The sequence below is a fragment of the Hydractinia symbiolongicarpus genome, chromosome 2 (assembly GCF_029227915.1).
Source record: "Hydractinia symbiolongicarpus strain clone_291-10 chromosome 2, HSymV2.1, whole genome shotgun sequence".
NCBI classification, from domain to species: Eukaryota; Metazoa; Cnidaria; class Hydrozoa; order Anthoathecata; family Hydractiniidae; genus Hydractinia; species Hydractinia symbiolongicarpus.
Window position 1 is genome coordinate 18,735,641 of NC_079876.1, and position 9,341 is coordinate 18,744,981.

Sequence of the window (9,341 nt, forward strand, 5' to 3'; positions counted from 1 at the left end):
TCATTGTGTTTTTTGTTGTCCGAAGAACTTTTCCATAAGAAATGAATGTAACACTGTTTCGTTTTTTAAATTTTTGATACCATATAAAAATGATATAGCCGTAGAGGCTGTGTTAAACACGACATTTACCCTTTTTTGCTGATCCAATAAGTAAGCGAAACAGTGGAAATAAATTTGTTTCCCTGACAACGGAGAAATGTTTCTCTTGTAACACAAATGTCTCCCACTCGTGCCTGTGAATAAGAAATCCTCGAATATGATCAATGCTTTTTAAATTATACCCCGGGGTCATTTTTATGAGCTTCATTTATCTGTACAGAGGGAATACAATGGACACTCTAATTAACAGATTATCCAAATACGCCTGTAATTAGAAGACAAAACGTGATTCCACTAAAGATATCCGCTAACTAGATAGTAAACTGTAATTAATTCAGAACAAGGCAGTTAGTGAATCGACACGTTAACAACAAAATTAGATTTTTTAAAGTTTTTGGTGTCGGTCGGCGAATTCCCGTCGTGCTGAAAAATTCGTTCAGCTTTAGAAAACTTGATTGTTAGTTTTAAATTATTCTTCGTTAAAAGGTGAATTGCAAATAAAGAGTTTAAAAACCTTAGGTTTCACTAAAAATTTCATCTACTAAAACTACAAGTAAAACAAGACAGGCAATCAAAAGACACAAGTCAAAAACGGATGGGTATTCCCCCCTCTAACCTAAATAGGGTTAATTTAATGGGGACAGTACAATTACCCCGATAACAACGCCCAAAATACACGGGATTTAGGTCTTCTTTTACTTAGTTTTTATATATTAAATTAATTTGTATTGTAGCTTATCATTTGCACGATCATACCTTATCGACCTTGTTGTGACTTCAATAAAATAAGCAATTACCATATTTTTCGCAATGTCGAATTATTACATTCTTTGGTTCTAAAAGCTCATTTATTCTCTGTATATTTTGACATGTCGAGATAAATATATTCACAAAAAAGCTAAATAGCATAACATGGCTGGTATCCATAACTCATTAGGTTGCAACAGTATTAATTTACAGGCGTGCAGGTCAAGAAAACAACGTCGAAAATGCTCTATCAACACTTTCCACTTTAATCCGCTCTACGGTCAGGAAAAGTACAAGCAATCAGTGATTTGAGGCGGGTTAATACGGTGTTTCAGTTTTGACATAATGACGTCACATCCAAAGTCTCTCTCGACCAGAAAAAGACGTCTTAAAGACGTCTTTATAAGACGAGTAAAATCTCGTTCTAAAGAAACGTCTTAAAGACGTCTTTATTTGGCCTCCGTTTGACCAGTTATATCACGTTCTAAAGAAACGTCTTAAAGACGTCTTTATTCGGCCTCCGTTAGACCAATTATATCTCGTTCTAAAGAAACGTCTCAAAGACGTCTTTATTTGGTCTCTGTAAGACCAGTAAAATCTCGTTGGAAGTAAACGTCTCAAAGACGTCTTTATTTGGTCTCTGTAAGACAAGTATAATCTCGCTCGAAATGAATGTCATCATTTCTTTTCGTTTTTAAGATAATTTCACAAGAAACAAATAACTACGTTATTTCTTTGCCCATTCGCAATTATTGGCGTAGAAATAAACGTTCTTGATATTTCAGAATTTCTTATACAGAGATAGCCAAAAATTCGAATTAAATTTGTCCAAAAAAGGATACATTTTACAATGAAAACAGCGTTCGAAAGACCGCATAGAATAAACTTGTAAAGAACATCGTTCCATTTCAACAAATGTTACATTTGACGTTTACTTTTGAAGTTAAATGTGCTCCATAAAACCACTCCATAAAAAAAGTAAATAGCAAAGCAAAAGGCTGTTTTTACCCGAGATATGAATGGACAATGAAGAAAATATTTTGGTGATTAAAAGTAAGTACCTTAGATTTTTTTTTGTACTTTCTCGGCCACGAACATTTATGATTTTTGGTCTTTCTAGGGGAGCTTTCATTAATACTTGGGAAAATAATACTTTTAATGCTTAGTTTTAGCTATCCATTCCGCTTCAAGTGCACGTCACACATGTTCGAAAGCTTTAGACCTATAAAGTTTGTTCTTGAAAAAAAAAGCAGTAGCTACTTTATATATTGGTGTATGACTGAAATGCATTTTATTAAAGGGTTGTTTGAATATAACTTCATAGAATAAACACATCGTCCAACGTGCACAATATGACATATTTTACAAGCAGGGCTCAGACCAAAGTGTTACTGATTGGCGAAATAAAATGACGCTGTTGTTCAAGACAACCTTCAAAGATACTAACTGTTATTGTTTATGGTCAACAATTTTAATTTTGTAGTATTAACTACGCTGTATATTTTTTTGAATGCACGCTTTTTTATAAGCAAAACAGCAGTTTAGCTTAATGCAGCTTAGGTTATTCTGTTTTAAATGGTTTATTGTTGCTTATCTGTTGCTCATTGAACATTCATCTTTTAGAACGAGAAAAGTTTCCGAAAGTATATAATGAATTTGTTTTCGTTGTTGTTGCTTATAAAAAAGCTTGTATGTGATATTATTTTATTCTTATTAAACTGTTTATTTATATAAATAATAAAAATATAAATTTTCTATTAAATTCTTCATCATCGTTTTCTTAACCCTTTTCTTGTTTTGGTTTGTCACACCTCAATCAGAAATAAAATTACTAAAATCCTAATACGCATAATATACATAATATACGCATAAAATTAAATTGTGTTCGATCGTCAATTTTCTTTCAAATTTCTCCAGGAGTTTCAAAAGAAACTGGTATGGCTGCCAAAATTATTTTTTTAAAACCCTACCTTTTTCTTGTCGAACAAGAAGTGTGCACTTTTAATATAATTCGTGTAAGCGCCTCGATGGAGCTACGGCATTCTAATTTTTGCCAAATAAAGTATAAAGATCAACATTCCTTTCTCAACTAACTGTTCATATTCAATCAACAGTGTCTGTTTTTTTATTTCCAATTATTAACAATGACTATGTACAAACAGTTTTTGATGATTAAGAAGATTGACTCGAATTTTCCCAGAGTTTTTTTGGTATTTTTTTAAAAAAAATCTAAAAAAACACAATGTTCCTGTTTCTTTTCTTTCTATTCGCATTGAAAAGTAACATGGAATATATAGCCGATACGGAGAAATGGATTGCATATTTCCGGATAATCGAGTGTAATAATTTTAATTTCTTCGTCAAAGTGGTGCTCCACAAAATCATCCACGCGCTTATTTGCAATGCCACATAATACAAAATTTGAATAATCGCCAACATAGTTTTCTTTTCTGAGAAAATTATAATCTTGCAATTTTTCTATAATTTTTTGCTTCCACTTCTTTGTATCCAAGTCAAAATTGTTACAATTTTGAAGGGGTGCATCATAATAGTGTTTAAACCAATTCATAAAATGTTGGGAATGAATCGTTTCTTTTGTAGAACAAGCACTGGCTAATTCAAAAAACTTTCCTTTCTCCATATACTCTCCTATGTTGTTCCAATCAATGTTATCTGCTTTCAATGATTGAATATGATGTATTGCCTCATTGTTTTCCAAACTTCCAGAATGGAATTAACATCCTTCTTCATTTTCATCATTTCGTAAATAATCAACGAACGCGCCACACATAATTCAGATTGATCATATCCATACATCTTTACTTTCTTACCTTCACCAGTAAATTCTCCCATCACGCACTCGAGTAAGTCAACATAACCAATGAAAACATACGTCTTTCCAAAAGCAAAGTTTGTTTTTGCTGCAGGTGTATTTCGAAACATTTGATAAGTTTTTTTTGGATAATTTGGTATTCCTCTTCTGGGGGAGGAAATTTTTAACTCCTTACTGCAACCTTCTTTACATGTGATTTTATTTCCTACGTGAGATGCCATGTTCTGATAAAAGATATCTTTTAGAAAGCAGTAATGTTCTTTTTCCTTAGGAAATGTCTTATTATATTCTTTATGAAAATCAGGAATAGATAAATCAGGGTCATCTTCATAACTTTTTACAAAAGCTATTATCTCGTTTCGTAGAGTCCTATTCTCCACAAATTGTACAATAGCATCATGCTTTTCCAAACTAGCAACTCCTACATTTGACTTATCACAACTTTTCTGTACGCTTGTTGTGCCAGACGATCGTGTAGAGCAGATAGTCTCGTGTCGCAAATACCAATCTCTTTTTTGACAAAATTTTCTGCAATACAATCGTTCTTTGCAGTTTCCACAACGAAACTTCGCTTCCGCATCGTAGCAACCATAACACAGTTCGAAATGTTGCATGTCCTGTTCCATTTGTTCATGTACAACACAAGTTTACCTATTTATGTCACCAATGTTGCTTTTGGCAATCACCACAACAGTAATCTGACAAGCGACAGCAATTCTTACTAGTGTTGAATATATTTAAAATTAAAAACGTATTTTTCCTACAAACTATGAATTGTTTTGCTGTGGTTAACAGTCATACCATTTTCTGCACAGTTTCAAATTTTGTATAGATCATCATCAATTTTAATAAACCTTTTCCATATTCATTTTTTACAAATATTTTCATTTCCGTACTTCTTATTTGCACGCATGAGGATTAAGTTTTTACATAAGGATAACGTTTTTTGCATAGATGTGAACCTGGCTGTATAATTGGTCAACACATATTACATTAACGCTAAGATTGATAAATTATTAACTCAAAGCAACACATACAACGGGGTCTGACTCAGGATTTCTCAAGTATAAGCTCGAATAAAAATTAATTTCTGAATGCAAAACACCCTAATTCCGCCAATACGGCACATTTTAAAACAACTGAAGTTTTTGAAATGGTTACTTAGGATCCTCCACTAGGACTTTGGATGAGTACTGGAAGCCAATGATTTTAGAGACTCATCGTAGACATTAAACAGCTTAAAATTAATAGATAGTATGACTGTTTTTAGAGGCAAAATACACAAAATTAAAGGATTATAGAAAAAAACCTTGCGGCTTGAGTGTTTTAAAGAATAAACATAAAAATACGTAACCCACGGTTGTTAGTAACCTGGAAAAATTAAAAATTAAAATAGACCTTAACCAATTATAACAGAGAAAAATTATTGAAAATCTGGAATTTCCAATAATAAACCCGCGAATATCTTCCTAACCGTTTGTCAAAAGATTATGATCCTATAATTCTCTTTATCAACGTTTTAATTTCTATGCCATAGAGGCAACAAATTTTTTTCCGTACTTTACTATTTTTGCTGGTGTCCACAAAATTATTACCCTTATATCTTCTTAACCGTCCATCAAAAACGCATTACTTCTACATTTTATTCATCAGCTTTTCACGCAATTAACGCAATAGGTAAACAAATTTCTGAATAATTTTTTATGCACATTTTTTTCAAATTTTCAAACCGTTATATCTCATTAGGCGTTCCTGTTGCCCTTGTGGTAGAGCGTTCGCTTCAAGTGAGGAAAGTCTTGGGTTCAAACCCTGGCCCAGTCATGTCAGAGTATAAAAAGGTGCATTTATTCTTTCAACTTAGCGTTTACCATAAGAATAGGATTGATATTTTAGGCGATTGTATAGTTGGGCAATTGCTGTGCTTGTACGACCTTTGTAGCACAAATAGGAACTTTAAATGCAGTAGGACCACCTTCGCAGGACCTTCGTTGTTAGCAGTACCAATAAGAACTGAAGAGGCCATCTTGGGACAATAATTTTAAAAATAAAAGGGTTTGTGATATACATTTTCTTGATCAGCGCTTTAGGCTCCATTTTTGTAATGCGGTTGGTTTTACATCCGACATATATAAACTTTTTCTCACGTCATATTATGTGCAACGATTTACTATAAATTAGCGGATTTTGTTACAAAACCATTTAAATTTAAGAGAATTGCTGAATAATGTCAATAAAGAATGACTAAAAACACAGTGAGTCAAACAATAGATATGGTTATGATAGATGTTATTGTCATTGTTGACATTTTTATTTGTTATTTTTTTTAAGACAATGTAAGAAACATGACCTTTGGCAACGTAGCTGGATGAGAAAAGACATGTATACATATATAGCCAACTAGCCAGCTATCTTGCTTACATGTACACAGGTATCTGAAAAGATACAAACTAAAAAAAAATATGTAGCTGGGGACGTTTAACACCGGAGAGGCGGGGGTATAATTCTTTTTGTTACGCACTGTTATGAATATTCAAGAAGGTGGAGTGGCTAGTTTTTGTGTAAGTTGTAATTTTAGCAAAATATTTGATGATTTAATGGAATTTGTAATGCCGAAAGGGCTTTGGGGTTGAGTTGTTGACAGTTGGGCGGGTAGGCGTAGAAACGCTCTGGGACGTGGTTGATATACATGTATGCCTTGGCCTGCCTTTATGACTCTCTTGTACGCTGCACCTTGTTTGTATGCTTCTTACCAGTTTCCGTCCTTAATTGTTTTGCTTTGACAAGCTCTCCGCAACACTTTCTACATTGATTCCACTGTCAACATAATTTTTGTGTGCTAGTTAAGGGGATATTGTAAAACATAACTGCCTAAAATTAGGTAAGCACAACGCTGTAAAACCTTCAAGTTCATTTTTATTATTTAAAAATTTAAAAAAGCATAGTTGTATCATTTTTCAAATGCTGCGTGTTCAACGAATTTTTCAATGTGGGTCAGTTTAATTAAAATTGAAAAAGTTCCTGAACGGATGATTAACCTAACCTAATTATTATTTATACTCTCAAACTAAAATAACAGATGCAGTAGACGTCCGTTAATTCGAATGCCGCCTAATTCGAACTTTCCGTTATTTCGAACAAATTGCCAAGCCCCTTGAGTTTAGTGTAGGGCAAAATCCACTCCAAAACAACATGCCAGATGTTATGGGGAAGTTGTTTAGTTATGTCAAAAACCTGGAGGATTAAAAATGCAAATAGATACAAAATACCATATGTTGTTTGAAGTTCACTCTTTATTTTAAGATCAGAAGTTGTTTTCAATACGTTGGCAAATGTTTATACGAGAATCGTGATTGCGCGAAACAAATGATTGGGGGTTAAACTTACCACGCATATCTTTGACTGTTGCATAAAATAATTTAAATTTCCAAAAAGCCCAGCCCACCATTACTTTGAAAGCACCAATTTGATGCTAGCCATCATTATCCCCAAACACAAAAAAAAACTTCCATAACTTTTTACCTTATTTTAATTGATAATAAAGTCAATGCCATCGGTTGACCAACTTCATCAAAAATGTCTTAAGCACAGCATGGAAACTGTAGTTATCTAATACTTTTTTGTCATTGGAAAAAGTGTAATCCCGGCGGGCACACAACGTCACTTTAACGTTAAACAAACGTTGTATTTTCGTTATAACGTTTAAAAACGAAACCGCTATTTTAATGTTGTCGTCGTTGTCTGTAATTTAAATAAAAGCGAAAAACCCTGGGGACGTGGATGCGGTACTGTTTTAGAACGGCTAAACCAATCAATAAATAATCCTAATAAAAACGTTGTTTTACGTAAATTTTTCGATGTCTAAGGAATTCACAGCCAGAAAAAGATTTCTACGTAAAACACAATAAATCTATTTTTGTTTCGGTTTACACCGACCTCTAACTTCTCCGACCACCCACAACAGAAGGTTTGACAGAAAAGTGATCTAAAAATACTAATTTACCGAACTGTTACAAACAACTGTCGCCAAAGATTTTAACTTTTATTTATTTATTGGACCGCATTCGACCCAGCGCGTACTCTTGCCAAATAGTTGAAAAGGTAAAACGTTCGCGCGTATTAAATACGATTTGTTTTAAATCGTGCGTGAAATCTTAGTAAAATGGACACAGAAAGGCTAAAGGTGATGGTGGACTTAAAACAGAAATAGTATGGAGGAGAATTCATTGTTAATCGAAATTAAATATGACCTATTTATACTACGTGTGTAATATGACCAAGCGAACGGAAGAGATATAAAATTAGAGGTCTGCGAATGTAAATATTTTTAACTGTACTATGATAACTTTATTAAAAATTTCCGTTTTGTTTCATTAAGAGTTTTTGTCTGTGACGCGTCCACATACTACATTATACTCTCCTTAGTTGTAAAACTCAAGGGACGGAGGAAAATGTACTACTTAGCGGGCGTTCTACGTGAATGAATCTCCTCATATGTAGGATTTTCATCATATAGCTCAATTTGTCCCAGTTAGCGAGAGATGTTTTGAAAGACTTAGAGAGATGTTAAAGGGAGTCGTAAATTCGAAATCACGATATGGTGATAAGTAACTGTGCTTAATCTTTCTCTTTTCAGAAAAATAAGAAATCATTCCAGTGAATGTCCCACTAAGGTGAATATTTTGCTCCAAGAGACGGAAAAGAAATATACTACTTAGCGGGCGTCCTACTTATATGGGGTCTCACTTAACTCAAGTTCTTTTTGCTTGAAAATGGTATGGTAGTTAAGGGACGGAGAAAAAATGTAAAATATGTGGGCTTCGTATTTCTTTGGCGTCCCACCTAACGAGAGTATACTGTATTTAGACAAGAAGTTCCTGTATTTTTATATCACGTATCAGTACCAGGGGCATGTTTATATAAACGATCGCGTTTTTTATGCCAAATCAAGAATTGGGAACGTAAATATTTGCTTGCACTAGAATTTGCTTGTTTACTATCCAAACTCGATAAGGAGATGGAAAATACCGGTTTTACATATTCCACATTAGAACGACTGTGTGGTTGTGATGGGGCTCTTTGTCTACATAAACGTAAAGAATGATCTGAAATTATAGCATCGATATAGCATAGCATCGAAAATTGTTGTCTTTCCCCCATTCGAACGGCCTGTGTACATACAGCTCCGTATTGTCGTTCGTATTTTCAAAATAGGATCGAAATTTCACGTCTTTTATGTTCAATTTTCATACAGTCTGCTTTCGTACACGTCCGCACTTACTTTATCCACTAAGAAATCGGATCGAAAACTCCCGCCATTGAAGTAGTACTATATCGGCTATTTCTCCTTAATTTCTATTTTAGATCAATATGGAAGCATTCATGTATGCATCTAGGCACGTCACTATTACATTTTATTTTAAATGCCTCTCTTCACCTACGCTATACTCCTAAAGTCTTCCTTTGTTTATTAATTTTTATTCCTCTTTATTTATTTAAAAAAATGATTCGCTGAACTTGGGTCAAAAGATTTCATAAGAACATAACCTCTATAAAAATGAACTGGTAAGTGGGGTTATTCTTAACCAAAAATACCATTTCTAAAAGCAATACCTGCCATTTTGTTTCTAATACATTCGTTTTTTTATTTTGATATAGGCTTTTG